Raw genomic sequence first — 19,515 nt, forward strand, 5'->3', positions numbered from 1 at the left:
CTCCCAAAATTAATGAATGAATAATGTAAAACTGAAATTCTGTTCATATTTTGCTACAAAGTAGTTTCCTTTAGAATGGGTGATTAGATTGGAGGAATGCTTACACGTGGATGCTAACTTTTTTTTTTTTTTTTTTTTTTTTTTTTTTACTATCTGGGCTTTAAAACAATCCATATTTTATGGGTGTCAAGTAAGCATTGAGCACTGAATAAGCAGACTTAGATTCAAGCGATGGCCTAGCATTGTTATGTGATTGATGCTGAACTGGCGATTAGCTTCATTCATCAATTAAACACTGAGGGGACAAGAAAGGTCTTACATAGACACATTCAACACCTGTTTGCCAGTTGCCTTAAAAGTGAAATATAGTACCCAATATAAGATCTGGCTTGCTCCAGTCCACATTAGCTCTTGTTCTCATATGAGTATTTGTTTCCAGACCAGCGGTCACACAGTGATCAGTGAGCTAGCTCTAGTCTCAAAGGGCACGAAAAGGCTATTGTAAGAGAACATATCATTGGGTTTAAAGTTTGTTTTGAAAAATGAGTGTGTCAATGTTTTCTCATGTTCCCAAAGAGATGTTTACAAGGGTATTCCTAGATAACTTTAATGGTGTAATTTAAACTGTACTCTGTTTTACCAACATTGTGGCTTAATTAGGATCTATACATCAGTATAAATGATTGCTTGTTTGCAAAATCAACTGTATGTGTGTACCAGTTTCTGTCAGTAGCAGAACTAAGACAGCCAGATATTTATGAGCATTTGGGAATTCAAACCACAAAATCATCTTATTTTTATTTAATAAAAATAGACCTAATGTAATTATCAACCAATAACCTCATCTTTCTTACTCTAAAACATAATCACAAGCAGAAAAAATAAAACCCAGATGAAAGAAAATTTGATGGGGCTTAAATTTTTGTTGTATAAACGTATTGAAAGTATCAGCATTTGATTAAGTGGAAACTTAAGACTATTCTTTTTACAGTAAGTTGAAGGATATGCCTTGCCGGTGTTTCCTGTTGTGAGCTTGTCCTGCCTTAATCCAGGCAGTGCTGCTAACGTGTGACCAAGCGAGTTGCTGAAAATAAAAGTAGGGTGCATGCAAGACTAAGAAAGCTACAACTGCTGTTTTATTATTATGAAATACTCAAATCCAGGTTCCAAAAACATATGACAACTATTAGAAATTTATGAATGGGGCTCAAAATACTCAGGCTAATCAGTAGAAATTGGGATTTTGACCTAGTTAGTTGATTCAAGATGGACACTCTCGGTGGAACAGCACACAGCCAGAACCAACTGGAATGTAGCTAAAAGTGGCAGCACTTGGTCTGTTCTTCTGGACGAGACTGAAATGAGGGATGACTTATGCAAGTAAGCTGCAAGGCAAATGGGCTGTGTCCTAATCCAGCACTTCCCGAATTCATGTTTGCAAGGCCAAACAATCACTATTGAGCATTGCTGGCTTGCAGAATGCGCTTCAGCAGGGTTATGCTATGCATCCTGAGGTCTCAGCTAGTCTATATCCAATGATGTCAAGGACAAATCACACGGAGTGGCCAGACACCAACCAACGATGCCTGGTTCAGGACCATGGACAGTGGAACTTATGTTTCCAAACTATGTTATCAGCTCTTTGCTTCAGTTCTCTATTTTCTGTGAACAGAATCTAATCACAAAAACACATAATCAGGATTTCTTTTAAGTATTTTGGTTGTTGATGTCCATGTGGCGGTTGTCCTGTTCATACAAGCATATATCTATCAAGAGGAAAGAACTGGAAATGTGTCCCTTTCAGCTTTTTTGCACCCACAGACAAAAAGAACCTGAGCAGTTTATTATTTAGCACAGAACTAATGCCAAACTTATATAGTGTCTAACTACTGGCATGGTGCTGACATCATAAAACATCTACCTGAGGGGAAGTAGCATTCTTGATTTCGTGTTTGTTGAACAGTAGTATCATGTGCTGCTGCTAACCCCTCTGAACAAGAATCGAGACATAGCGAAAACCAAAAATGTGAGGGAGTACTACTCAGAGTCAATGGGAAATGGAGTGAATGCAATCTATTAAGATATGTATTTCCACTGTCTTTTTCTTTCTCCTGCGTTCCTTCTACTTACATCTTTATTTTAAGGATAGAATCAGAAAGGTCCTTTCCTTATTTGACTTTATTTTTCTGTGCCCCCACTTTGAAATGTAACCATGGCTGCTAATGGTGTAGCTCAAGGGTTTTCAGACTATCAACCTATTCCACAGTTTGATCCAAATAGTTCAGTCAAAAGTCTAACAAATAATTTCCTTTCCATCAGTCTTTTCATTTTCATGCTGAGGACGCTCTTCTTAGGTCTGAGGAGAGTGTAGTCAGCATTTGTGACAAGGATGAAAAATTCATCCAATCTGTCTAATGATTTTTCTCTGAGCCTCGTACCTGATCTACTTAAATGTACCCACAAACAGCTGGAGAGATTGTTCAGTGGTTAAGACCACTTGGTGCTTTTCTAGAGGACTCATGTTGGGCATTTCATAATTGTATTTTGTAATTCTAACTCCTGTGATCTGGCCTCCTGTTCTGGTTTCCACGGACACCTGTAAACAAATGGCATATACACATACAGGCTCACACATATCCATAAGTGTTTTTTAATCTTAAAATTCCAATGGTCATACTTTTCCATTCTGATATATATTTCCATATTTCATTAAAAGTTTCTTCTCACCCACCAGGCTTGCTTGTTTATAATGTACTGAGTAAAACTGCTCACCTTCATAGATATTTTTTTCTCATTACTTCTTGATACTGGGAAAAGTTCTCCTTTCTTTTGTTCCCATAGTATTAAACACTTTTGGTGAGTGGGTGTGTATTCAATTAAATGTACTGAGCATATAACAAGTCAGAAGAATCTAATATATATTATTTTAACCTGTCTCATAACAACATCAGGTATTTTTTTTTCTACTTAGGGAACAAGAGAAATGACATTCAAAACGTCCTTCAGATAATTAAACTTCATTTAGAGAGAACAGTGTTTTTTCTCTACTCTACCCATGTGATCTTTTAGGATGGACTGGATCTAATGGAAAATTACACATCTCAGAACTACACCCTCACGAAATAATTACGTGTGAAGCACCAGCAGCTTTTACCTTGAGAAGTGGGGAACAGTTGATTCTCATCCATTATATTACGGTAGATATGCAGCTGCTACGTCTAAAATCCATTACTGACACGGCATGCTCACTGGGCTCCTTTCAGATGGAAAACATTGGCCATTAGCAAAGATTAAATAATTTACCTGAGCTTGCCTTGAGCACTAAGTGCCAGAGATGAATTGATGATTGTATCTTGGGGGTTGCTTAGACTACTGAACTGCAGATAATTCCTCAATTTACAGGGCAATTTATTATTGAATTGTTCTAATACTAATTATTTTAAAAATACATTAAAATCATTTAATGTTGGTGATCTCACTTAGTCCTTCTTTTATTATTATGATTTGGCTGAATAATTAGAATACAAGTTCAGATTGGTAATTATGATCAGTTGTCATAAGAATGAGCTTTGATCTTCCTCCATGGTCTTCATCCATCTCTGAGGACTGCCTGATCATTTGGTGCCTACAATGTCTGGATTGCCATTTTCAAGGTTTCATTGTATGTTTTAGATCGTGCTCCCTGGGTGGGTATGAACCTGTTTCTCATTCACTGGGAAGTCAGGAAGGATTACTGGGAAGTGTCCACTCTCGGGAGCTTTAAGGAAAAGGAAAGATTCAGGACATTCTTTAAGAACAGGTAGCAGCTCCGTAGGCTGGACTCTTAATAGGGTTCCTTGAGAAATGCAGTAGAAAACATAAAGGAACTGAGCAAATGGCTTTGGGCCAAAGACTCCCGATGAAGGTGGGGGAAACAGAAACCACAGATGGTTTGCGAGGTGACTCATTTCTCCAACCCCATCCCATCTTCTTTCATTTTTCAAAAGCATTTTGGTCATGCAATTTTACAAAAAGTGTTTAACCTCCAGATTGTCTAGTTGACGCAAGAAAATTTTTACTTTCATTGCCCATTTTCCCAGTATCTCCTCACTGCCATAGGATACAACCTTACTGGCCTGTCGGGCTCTAGGAGTTGTGTTACATTCATTTATTTTGGAATGTAGAATTCTTTTCTTTTCTTTTTCTTTTTTTTTTCTATTTGGCATGGAATCCTGAGAAAGGAGATCAGTAGATGACTCATTGCAATAGCTACACACCACAGCAGAATATTTGCCTATCGCCTATGAGTTAAAAAAAAAAAAAAACACCCAAAGAACTTGCAGGTTTACAAAACCATAGTCCAGCTAAGGTTGGTGTGCTTCAATGCGGTTGTTGGAATATGAAATTTTATTTTCTTATTTATGACCCTTCAGCAAGCGTCATCTCTTTGGTCTCTTGCAGAAATGCAGGTAACTTTCATTTCACTCTATGGATAAGACACGATTTCCACTCACTGATACTTTTGGGTAACTTGAAGCCTTTATTGGATTTGATATCTGGAGCAGACTCATTTATTCTAATTCTTAGGACGCAATTCGGCCCTCTCCCCCAAAACCCCATGCCCAGAGCACCCCACCCACCCACCCAACTAGTCCACTCTATGGGATCTAACTTCCCAGGATGCTAAAGTGTTTAAATCCCCTGGGGGCTCAGGGCAAGCAATATCCCTGGGGTGGAGGGAGGGTGGGCGTTTAAGTCTGATGGTGTTAGCACAGCACCCGTGCCGCCGCCAGGGGGACCCCGACCAGCCCAGGCTGCATCCGTTAAGAAAGCACCGGAGGGGCGTGGAGCCGAGGGTCCTATAGCTTCTGCTTCCAGAAAACACCGAATGGGCCAGGGACCTCCGGTTCTTATTGGGACAGGAGAGGCGGGGATCTCCCGCTCTGGAACCCGGGTCCGGCAGTGGCGAGAGGCGAGTGGGTGTGTCCGCTTCCGCCGGCTGGCCTTCAGCCCAAGCAGAGCGCCTGGAAGCGATACTTTGTTCCGGAGATGGGTTTTGTGTGCGCGCCCTCTTGGCTCTAGAAGTACAACTTTGCAGCCAGGGCGCGGGGCGGCTGGATTGGGGTCCGGGAGGAGAGGGGCAGATCCTGCAGGCGGCTCCCAGGCACAGCGGGGTGGCAGGGCCGGCGGAGTTCCCACGGGTCGTGGGCGGTGGTGCGATCGGCACCGTCTGGGTCCCCGGCTGGCGGCGACGCTCCGGGAAGCCCGTCTCCGCCCTCGCCCCCGATCCTCCTCTTGGGAGGTGGGGAGAGAGTTCCGGGGCTGGAATCCATCGGGAACCCAGCCCGAAACTTTCGCCGGAGCCCCGCGTTCCTTTTGTCTTTCTTGGCAGCGGGGCGGAGACGCCTTAGTTGCGATCCGCTCGTCCTGGCCTCGCTCGCCGTGCCCCACCCGTGCCCTGGGAGGGCAGGGGTGCTGGGACTCCGCGGGTCCGATGGCGGCGGCCGCCGCGTCCCCCAGATGCGCGAGTCAGGGCGCCCGCACCCCGGCCTGACTCATCCTCCTCCCGCGGTGACCGCGCGGCGTCCTCAGCCGGAGCCCCGCGGGGATGGGGAGTGAGAGCGCGGCTGGCCGCCGTTGTCCAGATTCCGCCTGACGCCCCCGACCCCGCCGCCTCCCACGCTGGTCCCCGGAGGCGCACGCCGTCGCGACAGCTGCGAGAGGGAAGAGCCCCAAGAGGCCACCCAAGCCCGGAGTCACGGCGCCCAGGACAGGTGAGGGGACCACCAGGGCGCTGAGGGACTTGCAGAGGTGGGTGGGCGAAGCCTGCAGCCGTACTCGGGGCTTCTGCAGCCCCCCTCTCCTACCCTCCGCTTTAGCCTGCAGAGTTAAGGGGAAACACTGACTCCCAAAGTTTGGGGAATGAACCAAGTCCGCCATCAGTTCCAGACTTCTTGGTCCCCGGAGCACAGGAGAGGTGGTACAGGGCAGCGTGGGAGCAGCCGGCTTCTGTGAGCGCCTGGCTCCGTGTTGTTGTCTTTCCAGCTACACCCTTCTTTGTCTAGGTTCCAGAGTCAGTATTCTTTGTGAGGATGTCCATGGCGTTAATCTGTGGTAGAACAAAGTGTGGGCAGAGGTTCTTAGAACAGCATTTCAGTGTGGTCTTGCCTACCTAAGAGAGAAGCGAAGAGGAGAGGCGATTATCCGTAAGATACACCACGGCTCTTCTCCCCACAGAGTCTGCTTTAAGTGAAAGGACTCGAAAGGTTTGCTCCATTGATTGTTTCGCAATAATTGATTGTTCATGCCAGCATTATGCGTTATGAATTTCGTGTTTGCTGCTTTTTTAAAAAAGAAATTCTGGGGTGTGTGTGTGTGTGTGTGTGTGTGTGTGTGTGTGTGTGTGATAAAAAATGATTCATTGTTCACTACCAGGCATTGATAATGTCAGAGGGAAAGGCAGATACGTAGATACAATTAAGTAACTTGAATCAGAATCTGTACTCGTTAGTCTGATAGGAAGATAATTGAGTAACAGGGTTTTCAGTCCCTGTACACCTCTGGTGTATTTTAAAACTAAATATGCCTGGTTTACCCCCCGCACTGTCTTTTCTACTGAAGACCTTCAGTGGTTGACAGCAGAACCATTTCAGGAATTGGTAAATGTAATTTATATCGAACTATTTCCTTTTTGCAGTCAAACCAAGTTTTACAGCGTTTTGTGCGTAGATGTTACCAGTGGGCGCGAACGCTGTTTCCTGTAATAGTGTGCCATTTGCTGCAGGATGAAAACATGTACTATGACCTTTTGTTTCTGACTTGACTGTTGGTACTAGGGCATCTTAGCATTTTGCTGAAAAGTAGAACGTATCTTGAAACTTTTTAAGGCCCACTTTATTTCCACACTGGTGGTTCCCCACACAGAAAGCATCGGCTGCCCGTTCCCTGCCTTTCAAACAGCTAAAGGGAGGAATGGGCATTCTTCTCAAAGACAAACCAGTGCTTCCATTAAGTGGAAATTGTCCCTCAACACTTTAGCAATTTAATGTTGCATTTTGAATTTTAAAAATGTAAAATGGGGTGTTAATAACTTTTCTTTAACAATCCTACCAGATATAATTATGAGATAATTTGTAATCAGGGCTATAATTACCTTTGTATCTAGGCTGGGAAAGCCTTCAGTAGGAGAGAGCTGGTACGTAGGAAGGTTCTGAATGTTAGATCCAGGGAGCTGGCATAGAGTAAGTAACTTAACCTGTTGCTTCTGAGGCTGGCCTGGGTAAACACAAAGTATTCATATGACACCTGGAACCAGAAATAGCTGGAAGTTCAGGAGCCCCTGGTGATGGGAGATTGCTGTTCTTTTTGTTTTAAGGTAGTACAATTTTTAGATATGCTTTTGAATGTGCCAAGAGTTGGATTGCTACATTTGGACGTTCATAGTTTCCAGATTTTGACAATGGCTCATTGGACACAGAAAGAGAACTTGGGACATCAAGGGAAGTGAATCTGAAATGATTGGCTAAGCTAGATCTCACCAGAACTCAATAAAAAGAGGAAGAAACTCATACTCTGCAGAAACAAAACAAAAACAAGCAAATGTCACCTTTTGCATTTCCTAAGAAAATGGGATTTAAAAAAGTGTTCACAGGAAGTCAAAAGTTCTTACACTGTTTATCAACCAGAATGTAGAATTTAAAAGATAGTGTTTCTCTCCCTGAATAGGACACAGCATAGGCAGTAGTTTCCAAATTATATTTGGAAAAAGAACTTGTATAAGGGGAAGAAAAACAAATCTGAGATGAGGTGAATCCTTGATGTTCTCCGGGAATATGAGTCTTGCAGTTTTATCAGGTTTATCTGCTTGTCCCTGGACTGAAGATGGGTTTTGTCTGCTAGTGTCTGACACTCAGAGCACCGATGAGCACTCCCCGAGAGCTCATGCAACAGAGGATCCCCCACAGGAGTTAGGCTGGTGAGGAGGAGTCTGGTAAACATAGTGGAGACTTTGAGGCATGTGGAGTGTTGGAGTGTCTGTGGACACCAGGAGACTGGCGCAGAGCAGTTCAGGCGGATCCCACCTGGCACTGCTTGGGGACTCTCATCTTGCCGTAGCTACTGATTATGTACCCTTTGGTAAATTGTTTGGCCTTTCTGGTCCCCGATGTCCTCATCTGCACAGTGACCTTGGATTGGAGACATTTATGCCCTCTTAAATAATGGTACAAGATGAGTTCTGGTGGGATTAAGGATATGGAAAAAATCTGAATGTGAGGGGTGTATGGCTTGTAGTGAGGATGGAGGAAGGCAGGGTATAAGATAGCTGGATGTGGGGAAAGGATAATGCCTGACAGCTGGAAATGAAAGCAATCTAGCCCGGGGCATGTGGTCCATCATGGTGATCCCAGTTGACAGTAAAATCAAATAGCAAACACAAACTTTCACTTGGTGCTCGTTGATTTTTCCATGAGTTTCCACAAATAATAGCAATTGATTTTCCTAACATCCTCCAGAGGTAATTAGAGCAGAAAGGTGATGGATGTCAGGCCGGTGCTACAACACACGTTAGCAAAGTGCACTCTCTTACCTCTCTGCATGGAGATAGAAGAGAAGCTAAGCATGCCTTGGAAACCCCAAGTAAAGGAGAGAAAGGGAGAGGGAAGCTTGATGTCTGACTTTAGGGGAGGGTTGAGTTTTTCAGTGAAAACTAGATTCTAGAAGACAAAAATGCCCAGTTATGAGTTTGAGAACATCTGGGATGCCTTGGGTTCTGACCATTGGTGTTCAGTCTGGCTGCTCCTGTTCCGTGCCGTCTGCCCACTTAATTCTTTTTCCCTTTCCCCTTTCCTGAATGGGAATTGACTTATCTCAGGGTCTTTGATAAGACTGTTCCAAGAACTCCGGGTGCACTGTAAAAAAGGAAATACCCACAAACTATATAAAGACGAGGATCTGTGGACCAAGTCACTGTTGGTAGGATATGTAGGAACAAGTCATTCTTCGGAAACTGTATCACCAGAGGGGAAATCACACAGAAAAACAAAACAAAAAATAGGAGTGTAGCAGAGTAGGAAGACAGGGGACAACTGTAGGTCCCTTCCTACTGTATCTGCTCCCCCTGTTCTGAACCTCACATTGCAAAAGATGGACCAGTACCTCTGCCATCACTCCCCTTAGGATCTTATGAGTTGGTCAGGGATTCATTTGATTATATGCACATGTAACTAGATTAGGCCAGAAAGGATTTGCTGGCTGATGTGAATGGAAAGTCTAAAAGTGGATCTTGCTTCAGTTCCTGATGGAATCCGAGATACATGTGACTTTGCCTGGATTCTTTCTCTCCTTATTTCTTAGCTCCATTTCTCTCTGGGTCAATTTTATCCAGAGATCTTTCTTTGTGAAAAGAAAGTCACTGTCAGTAGCTCCAAACCTATGCTTTCAAGTTGAGATCCATAAGAAAGAGAGATCCTGTCTCTTCCAGGTCTCATTTATACTTCTTTGGAAGGATTCTTAGATTCTGGACTTCAATGGCCACAGCATTAGTCCCTCTGTACAGTAGAGAGTGTCCTGTGGTAGCCTGGGTTAGGATCTGTGCCAGACTCTTTCTGTGTGTGGTTTTTGGTAGCAGTCTGATGGGAAGGCAAAGGCTGCTTCTTGATTGCCAGTTCTGTGGTACACAGAGAAGTGGTACACAAAGCAAATGGTGCTCCAGATAAAAACAATGCACTTATTCCTATGTATAATTGTTCTCATCTACACAGTGATGAGTACTTTGCACATAGGCAAGTCTGGCGTAAAAGTATGCAAGTGTGTAGAGGCCAGAGGTGGACATTGGGTTTTCTTCCTCAGTTACCTTCTCCAGCTTAATATTTCAGACAAAGCCTGTCACTGAATCTGAATTTCACCAATTGACTAGACTGGCTGGCCAGGGAACTTCAAGAATCTGTCTATCTCTGCTCCCTCTCCTCACCCCAGCATGGACCCCAGACCCATGCTGCTACACCCAACTTTTTACAGGGGTGCTGGAGAGGCAAACTCTAGTCCCCACAAATGCAGCACTTTAATAACATCCATCTCCCTAGGCCCTAAACTACTGGTATGTCAGGTCCCATGGGCATGTTTTAAGTCATTATATTATTTAAATTTCTCAAGAGCCTTCTAAAGTGAGAAAACCGAAAGCCAGAGGAGCCAAATAACCAAGCTAAGATTTTTGTAAGCATTAAGTGGTAAGCCGGGGATTCCAGCTCTCAGCCAGATAGCCACAGCCTGTGCTGTAACCAAGGTACAATATCATTTCTCAAGGCCAATGTGAGGATACATTGTAACAGGCCAAACTGAATGGCAGGCTCAGCAGACTTTCTTGTAAGCAATCTGAGTGCCAGATATCAGTGTCCTTCAGATGGCACAGGACAGGATTATTTATGTAAAGTTGCCAAGCATGCATGCCCACAGACATATCAGACAAGGTGCCAAGGTGAGGCTCCAGTAAAGCGTTCCCATGTACAGATTCTTGGTATGGAACTTGGCATAGCAGAAAGAGGCAGGGAGGGGGGCAGGGCCAGAAGAATAAACAGGTGGGCAGATCAAATAGAACAGCTACAGTTTGATTGTTGGCCTGAGAAAGGCCATATGTCTCCACTTTACCCATCTTCCCTAGGTAAATCAACAGAATATGGAAAAGACATCTCTTCAAAGGGAGGAGAATTCTATTCACTGTCAGGCATTGTGTGCAAAGAGAAGCTGACATTTGCAGTATATTTGCCATGCACCTTAGATGTACATGATCTTACTAAATCTTCACTACAGCCTTGGAAAGATAAGTGTAATCTACATCCCCCTTTGGAGCCAAGGTATGAGGCTCAGAGAGGTTAATATTATTTGCCTGAACTCCTGGAGCCAGACAAGAATCTGAAGGAGCTGGTGCAGAATCCCAGATCTGTCAGAATCTGGAATTCATGCTGGATTTTCAGGGAGTCTCTCTGGTTCTAGCAGGGCAAGGTCAACTTCAAGTCTGAGTGAGAAGTGGGGAGTCCTGCAGATATCTGGTTATGAAAGAAGACAGTGAGGTGACCTTTAAGACTCGTGAGTATGAGAGCAGACCATGTAAAGAGTTGGACTGCAGAGGTGTGTTTGTCTTCACCAAAACACAATTCTCTAGTAGAATCTTCCTTCCAGTACAGAGTTCTTATCACCAGGCAGGATGAATACACCAGCAGGTTAGATGCTTGAGAGGTTAATTTTAGCCATTGCTTTCAATTACAGACAAGGACATCTCTGCCCATGGCCATGGCGTGAAGTTACCTTCAAACATGAAGATGCTTTGCTTAGAAAGATGGCAAGTAAGAAATAGACACAGAGGACAGAGGTTGAGAGAGAGGACATGACCAATGACATGCTGAGTACAGTAGATACATGGAACATCCTAGTTATATTAGTATCACCCTAAGGTCCTACTTGAAAGGCTATACTATGAAATATGAATGACATATGTCATTCTGCAACAAATGCAAAAGAAAACTTTTATTGATTTAGATGTACGGATAGATGTATGTGCAGTTCACTGTGTGTGTGTGTGTGTGTGTGTGTGTGTGTGTACACACGTGCATGAGAAGAGTAATGAGATATATGAAAATTATTTGTGAGAATCTTGTAGCCTATTTCAGAAAGTAAGACTCAAGGAATTTTTCAGCGTAACAGAGCGCACAGAGCTAGCTACTGTGTGTTATGAAATATACAGCCACAACAGCTGAGCGTAAGCGCTATGATGACGGAAAGGAATAGGATATCTGAAATGCAGGTCAGACAGCAGAGGCTTCCAGCAGGAGGGAAGGGCAAGACTGCATGAGCAGAGAAGAAAGAGGGCGTCTGGTGTTCTGCAGCCAGAAATCACCAGGACTTCCCTGGGGTTCAACAGATTATTGATTGCTCATTAAAAAGAGGGCCAGTGTACACAGGGGAACAAGAGGTGTCTCAGTGTGAGAGAGTTTGGCTTTACTGATACGATTTTGGCCAGGGTTGTGGGGTTTGGGAATGGGGATTGCAGTGGGGTAAATCCTGTGATGCTGTATCTTCATAAAGCTTATCTAGAAGGAGGCAGAGCAAGAGAAGCAGTGGTTGGGGCCGGGGAGGCAGCTCAGTCAGTGAGCTGTGATTCACAAGCTTGGGGACCTTAGTGAGACAATCCCATGGAGTCTGTCTGATAATCAAGGAGATTTATTTTGGATTAACTCACAACAAGCATAAGGGAGTTTTGAGTTGCTCACAGGATCCAGGAGGGGTAGGGTGCGGTCCAGAGCAGTTCGCTGGAGAACTCTGCCTTGATCCGCTGCGCCAGCATCCAGCATCCAGCATCTAAGACCACAAGGTAGCGAAGAAGGGAGCACCTATGCATCTCTGGTCTAAAGGGGTTCCCCCCTTGGCCACGCCCCAGGGGAGGAGGGCAGGTACCTAGCAATTGCCTGCTGCCTACTAAGGGTAGTGCCTCAGGGGTGATGCACAGACAACCACCCCTGCACCTTAGTTTGTATCCCCATCATGCCTACAATCTCAGCACAGGGACAGAAGGACCTCGGAGGCTTGCTACAGTCAGCGGGGTGGACTGAACTGGTGAGCTCTGGCTTCAGTGAGAGATCTGGTTTCAAAAGGTAATACGGAAGGAATAAAACTGAGGAAAATGGACACTTGACATCAACCTCTGACAGCCTGAATCAGGGGATATTTTGTCATTTTTCGGGTCAGACAATGTTCATGTTTTTCTCCCATTGGACTAAGCGGTCCTTGAGGTAAATCACATAACATAGTAAGATAGTCACATATAAATAATGATTGCAATACACTGAATTAAAGCTGTGAGCAAGAATATTGGAATTTTACAAAATCAAAATAATACAAGATTTTGGTTTTGTTTTTATGAAGAGTGAACTAATTCTAGAGGTGCTGAGAAGAAAACATTTTATTTAAAAAAAAAATCAGCATCTTTAGGCTGATATGTGGCATGAATTAAAAAACCTAGTACCCCATCTAGGCAGGTATTAGTGTCAAAGAGACACATTTTGCCTTTCTTAGTAATGGGAGTCAGATGGGCCCAGAGAACATATACATGTGCACATATTTATAACACAACAATTACTCAGTACTTCTGAAGAATTATTTTTGTTTTTAATTGCAAAGCAAAGCACAATCTCAACTTTGGAAAATACATTAAGGATTAAAAATCTAGGGAGAAATCTTAACTATAGTCCTATAACCCAAAGGCACCCATAACATTTGGCATTTTCTTCTCCTCATTTTTAATGAGTTTTTTTCCATACTTAATATTACAACCTGCTCTGTTTGTTTAACCTTATGTGTTAAATACTTTCCAAATTCTAGGCAACTTTAATAATGTCTGTACAATATTGGGTTACATGGTGTATGTCATGGTTTATTAATCATACCCTTAAACTTGGACCTCAAGGCTATTTCCAAACATTTGGCATTATAAATAGTACTTTGATGAAAACTTTCTTTAAACAGAAGATTTTTTTTCTCTTTGAGACAGGGTCTAAATTATGTAACCCTGGCTGGTCTGGAACTCACTATGCAGACAAGATGTCCACCTGCCTTTCCCTCCCAAGTTTAGGGATTAAATTCATGTGCCATCAGACTTGGCTATTTGTTTAGTTTTAAAGAAATGGTCTACATTAGTTTGCATTCCATTAGAGATATTTGTGTGTGTGTGTGTGTGTGTGTGTGTGTGTGTGTGTGTGTGTGTGTAGGTCAGCGGATAATTTCAGAGTCAATTCTTTCCCGCCACATTTTAATAGCCATGCTGGAGATGTCTTTCTGTATGCTGTGAAATTTGGGAGCTGGTTGGAATACTCCAGCTACATAGCTAGGATCAAACTCAGGCCCTCAGGCTTAAGCACACAAACACTTTTACTCACTGAGCCATCTTGTTGGTCTGCACATGCACAGGCATACACACACACACACACATGCTCACATGCACATACCTATGTACATGAATAAACCTAAAAATATTTTAGCAGATTATTTCTTTAATAAAATATGTTGAGGGATAGACAATTGTATCATGAATCTTAAAAGTCTTATTAATAAAATCAAACCTGAGGCCAGTTTTTGGGGTGACTGCTGGAAGATCAGAGAGACAGAACAAGCCACAGCTACCTCACCTTGCCAGTTCCTCAGCTGGTCTTTTTTCCTCAGACTGGAAGCTTCTGAGTCCTCATCCACATGAATCTCAGCTGAACTGTGTTGCTCCAAAGTCTCAATGCTTAACCAGCCAGATGCGTCTAGTTTCTGGTCTTCACGCCTTATATAACCTTTCTCTTTCTTCCCCCACTCCCTGGGAATAAAGGATGTGTGTAGTTGGAGTTTTCCTGCCTGGCCCAGTCAGGACAAATCTCTCTCACCCGCCAGTCCCACAGTCGCTCAGACCCAACCAAGAAAGCACACAAAAACTTATATTGCTTACAAACTGTATGGCCGTGGCAGGCTGCTTGTTATCTACCTTTTCTATCTTAAATTAACCCATTTCTGCTTATCTATACTTTGCCACATGGCTTGTGGCTTACCAGTGTCTTTATATGTTGCTTCTCATGATGGCGGCGGCTGGCGGTGTCTCTCCAGCCCTCTGCTTCCCAGAATTCTCTTCTCTCTTGTCCCGCCTATACTTCCTGCCTGGCCACTGGCCAATCAGAATTTTATTTACACAGAGCGATATCCATAGCAGATGTGTCACCATTCTTGGCTGTATCCAATGTGGCCTTGAACTCACAAAGATCCACAGGAATTTCTGTCTCTGGAATGCTAGGATTAAAGGCGTGTGCTACCACTGCCTATCGTCATGTTTAATATTGTGGCCATCCTGTTCTCTGACCCCATATAAGTTTATTAACCTGTACAATACTTTTGGGAACACAATACCACAGACAATTCTGAGAAAGGCTATAAATTTATGATGCTTGATATTTAATATGTAACTGATTATCATAGGAAATGAAGTTGTGATTGATGTAGCAGGGAAATGCCCTTCACCATGCCCTCCCAACATTGAGTTTTGTTTGTGCTTTAATAATATATATGTGTGTGAGTGTGTGTATATATTGTATATGTATATATGATATATGGGAATATATATAAATACATGGATGTTTTGCCTGCTTCTATGTCTGTGTTCCACACTTGTGAAGTACTTGAGGAGGACAGAAGGAGGCATAGGATTGGATCCCCTGGAAATGGAGTTATGTATGGTTGTGAGCCACCATGTGGGTGCTGGAAACTGAATCCAAGTCCTCTGCAAGAGCAACAAGTGCTCATCACCACTGAGCCACCTCTCCAGCCCCTTGTTCATTGTTTTTAAACAAAAGAACTCTTGGTTTAAAGGTGGCTGCTAGCTTACGTCAATTGCAGATTTCTTTCTTTTATTGCCAAACACACTCTTCTAGAATTTATAAAGTAGATTAATAAGTAAAGTAGATTTATAAAATACTTCGGTGAGACACTCAACTGTACTAAAAATAGTACAAATGTTCCTGACCCAGACGATAGGGACCCATTGCTGAGGAAAAATTGAGTGGGAAAATGAATTTTTGAAAGTGAGTAATATCATCTTTGTGATAAAGGGGACTGAAGTGCTCTGTAGACTGGGCAGAGTGTTCCAGGACAATGGACTATTGACCATGCCCTGTCTGCTAGTTTCCTTTCCGTTACTGTGATAAAAACACCCTGACTAAAGGTATCTTACAGGAAGAAAGGGTTTACTTCAGCTTACAGCCTGTGGCCCATCACTGAGGGATGTCAGGGTAGGAATGAATGCAAGCGGGAACTTGAGGCCAAACCAGCTTCCTCTTCCACACAGCATTACATCTAACCAAGGACCTCCCAGCCAAGGAAGCACAACAGAAGCCATGTTGGATGCAGCTGGCTCACTGGTTCCCTCATGCTCATGCTTAGCTAGCTCTCTTATATAGTCCACGACCATCTGCCTAGGGAATGGTGATGACCACAGTGGACTGGGCCCAAAGGCGACGACCAGTGAGCTTGACCCTTTTACCTCATGAACAATCAAAACAACCCCCCACAGACAAGCAATTTCTCAACTGAAGCTCTCTTCTCAGACGATTTCTGGCTGTGTCAAGTTGCCACTGTCAAAGCTAACCAGGAGAGCCTGCATTGTGCTCATCACTACCTAATTTCATCAAGCTGGGACCAAGAGAGGGCAAGCCTGTGTTCTTTATTCCTGAATGGCCTGCTTAATGACTGGGGCAAGATTATCCTGGCAAGCAGGGTACAAAAACACCCAGGATTTCCCTGAAGATTGTTTCTACCCACTGATCCCCCCTCCCAAAAAAAGCAAATGATAAATCTGAGTTTCCAAGATTCTGATTCTATACATTTCCAAAGGAAAAAAAATCAACCATGATATAGTATTGAATTTTCAGACATGAATTTTGGGTTTTATCATAAGAGGAGGTGATATGTAATATACTTAAACCTCTGTAGATATTTTTGTTCTCTTGATACACTGTGTAAGACTATACATGGGAACTATTAAGCTTTCTGTGCCCATCACTCTGAGGTGGGTTTTAAATGCCAATTTCATCTTATCAACAGCTACCATTGCTCCATAAAAATAATCTGTTTTCTTACAAAGGAAAATATCACAACTGTTTTGCAGGTTTCAATCAACTTTAGACAAAATCATTTATGTTTATTTGAGAAATAGTTACCTCAAGAATGTTATTCAGTAGATGCCATTTTGTCAAATGTGAGTTATCTTACTGTGTTTATGTGTGTTCATGTGTTCACATGTTCCACAAGTGTACCCTTAAAGCCAGAAATCAACCTTGGGTGTCTTAATCATTATCCATCTTGTATTTTGGGACAAGGTTTCTCACTGAACCTTGAGTTTACTGATAATACTAGGCCACGTGGCCAATCAGCACGAGGAATCTACCTGCCTCTACCTCTCCAGGATTGGGATTACGAGCATGGACCACTGTGCCCCATATTTTTGATGTGGGTTCTAGGAATCAAGCTCAGCCCCCTCACTCGTGGATAGCAAGTTCTTTACCAAGTAATCCATCTCCCAGCTTGAGATATCTTCTTATACAGTGTTGATGCAGGAGACTGTGTAGAAAAGCATGTCCTATACATTTATTATTCTCTTAGTGATAAGATGTGAAGGTTCTGATAGCATACGTAAAGCAGTAAATATGAACTCAACAGGAAGTTCATTAACTAGTAAGTGAGTCGATACATAGTGTATGCTGGCAACTGCAGATGGGGAAGGGGGAAAAATGAAAGTGATGACTGAGCTTGGACATGGAGGAAGCAGTGGTCACAAAGAGACAAAGTTTCAGGTAGTAGGAAGGGCGTGAGGAAGGATCTCACGTACAGAGTCGTGGACAGCAGACAGCTAGAGCACCTGAGCTGAGACCTGTGAGACAAGGAGGGGCCAGTCCCCCCCCCATCTGAGAGGAATGGGGTAGATTTTATAGAAGACCATTGGGAAGCCACTATAAGGCTGTGCTTTGGGATGTGTTGGTGGAGCAATGAAACACAGGACGTAAGGAAAAGAAGTCAAAACAGTACCTCACTGTGATCATGGATATTGGGATAGGAACAAAAGCAACATTTATTTAGGAGGTTTTTCTATAATTGCTAGTTATGCTTAAGATGAGCTGTGCTCTATGGCTGAGGACATTACATATGCAGTGTTTACCTCCCAAGTTAAGTATAGACAGAATGTGTAAATCAGCGTAAGTGAATAGGTACGCATTTTTAATATATATGTAAATAATGTTTCGGTAGAATGTACATAGACAAAGCTTATTTTTTTACTTCATTTATTTATTTTGTATCCTGGCTGAAGCCTCCTCTCCCCCATCACCCCCTCCCAGTCTTTCTCCCCCATTTACCCAGCCTTACCTCCCAAACCTTTCCTCTTCCATCTCCATCCAGGACAGGGCAGGTCTCCTATGAGTATCAATAAAACATGGCATATCAAGTTGCAGTAAGACTAGGCACCACCAATGTATTAAGGCTGGACAAGGCGACCCAACATGAGGAGTAGGGTCCCAAAAGGCAGAGTTGGAGACAGCCCCTGCTCCCGCTGTTATGAGTCCCATAAGAGGACCAAGCTACACAACTGTAACATGTGCAGAGTGCCTAGGTCAGTCTCATGCAGGCTCCCTGACTGTCCATTCAGTCTCTGCGAGCTCCTATGAGACCGGGTTAGTTGACTGTGTGAGCCTTCCCCTGGTGTCCTTGACCTTTCTGGCTCCTACACTCCTTTCTCCTCCTTCGCAGAATTTCCGAACTCTGCCAAATGTTTGGCTGTGGGTCTCTGCATCTGTCTGCATCAGTTGCTGGATGATGCCTCTGATGACAATTGGGCCAGGCACATATCTGGTCATAGGAGATGGCCAATTCGGGCTATTTACCACTATTGCCAGGAGTCTAAGCTGGGGTCTTCCCCATAGACTTCTTGGAGATTCCCCTGTGCCAGTCTTCTGTCTGACCCTCAAAATGCCCCCCTACTTCAGCACTTCCCTTCAGCACTCTTCCCCTCCATTCTTCCCCCCAACCTGATTGTTCATGTCCCCAACCTCACCCACCTCAGTCCTCTCATGAAATCTCTTCTGTTTCCCATTCCCAGGGAGACCTGGGTGTCCCCCATGAACACTCCTTGTTACCTAGTCTCTCTGGATCTGTGGACTGTAGCATAGTTATCCTTTATTTTACTGCTAATATCTACTTATGAGTGAGTACATACCATGTTTGTCTTTACTGATCTGGGTTACCCCATCAGGAATTTTTTCTGGTTCCATCCATTTGCCAGCAAATCTGTCCTTGTTTTTAACAGCTGAGTAATACTCACTGTGTAAATGTACTACATTTTGTTTATTCATTCTTTGGTTGAGGGACATCTAGGTTGTTTCCAGGTTCTGGCTATTACAGATAAAGCTGCTGTGAACATAGTTGAGCAAGTGTCCTTGTGGTATGATTGAACGGACTTTGGGTATGTGCCCAAGAGTGGTATAGCTGGGTCTTGTGGTAGATTGATTCCCAGTTTTCTGAGGAACCTCCACACTTCAAGTTTGCACTCCCACAAGCAACGGAGGAGGGTTCCCCTTGCCTGCACTTCACAAAATTGGAAAGTCTAAAGGAAATGGACAAATTTCTTGATAGATACCACTTACCTAAGTTAAATCAAGATCAGATAAACAATTTAAATAGACCAATAAGCCTTAAGGATATAGAAGTAGTCATTAAAAGTCTCCCGACCCAAAAAGCCTAGGGCCAGACAGTTTTAACACAAAATTCTACCAGACTTTCAAAGAAAAGCTAATACCAATACTCTTCAATTATTCCACAAAATAGAAATAGAAGGAACATTGTCAAATTCTTTCTATGAGGCCATAGTCACTCTGATACCCAAATAACACAATGACCCAACAAAGAAAGAAAATTACAGACCAATTTCACTCATGAACATTGATACAAAAATACTCAATAAAATACTGGCAA

The 19,515-nt window shown here is 43.3% G+C and overlaps 1 protein-coding gene across 2 annotated transcripts in view; it reads left to right on the forward strand.

The window, feature by feature from the left end:
• The first annotated feature begins 4,782 nt into the window (after positions 1–4,782).
• Tmem200a (transmembrane protein 200A) overlaps positions 4,783–19,515 on the forward strand; it is an 84,837-nt gene continuing 70,104 nt past the window's right edge. Inside the window, exon 1 of one of the 2 annotated variants that reach the window (XM_036169231.1) lies at positions 4,783–5,753. The gene's annotated coding sequence lies outside the window, so the exon portion shown is untranslated. Of the gene's footprint in view, positions 5,754–5,901; positions 6,246–19,515 lie in introns of those variants that run through there. The other variant, XM_036169232.1, reaches the window with a different exon arrangement.

This window comes from Onychomys torridus, chromosome 19 (assembly GCF_903995425.1).
Source record: "Onychomys torridus chromosome 19, mOncTor1.1, whole genome shotgun sequence".
Taxonomy (NCBI): domain Eukaryota; kingdom Metazoa; phylum Chordata; class Mammalia; order Rodentia; family Cricetidae; genus Onychomys; species Onychomys torridus.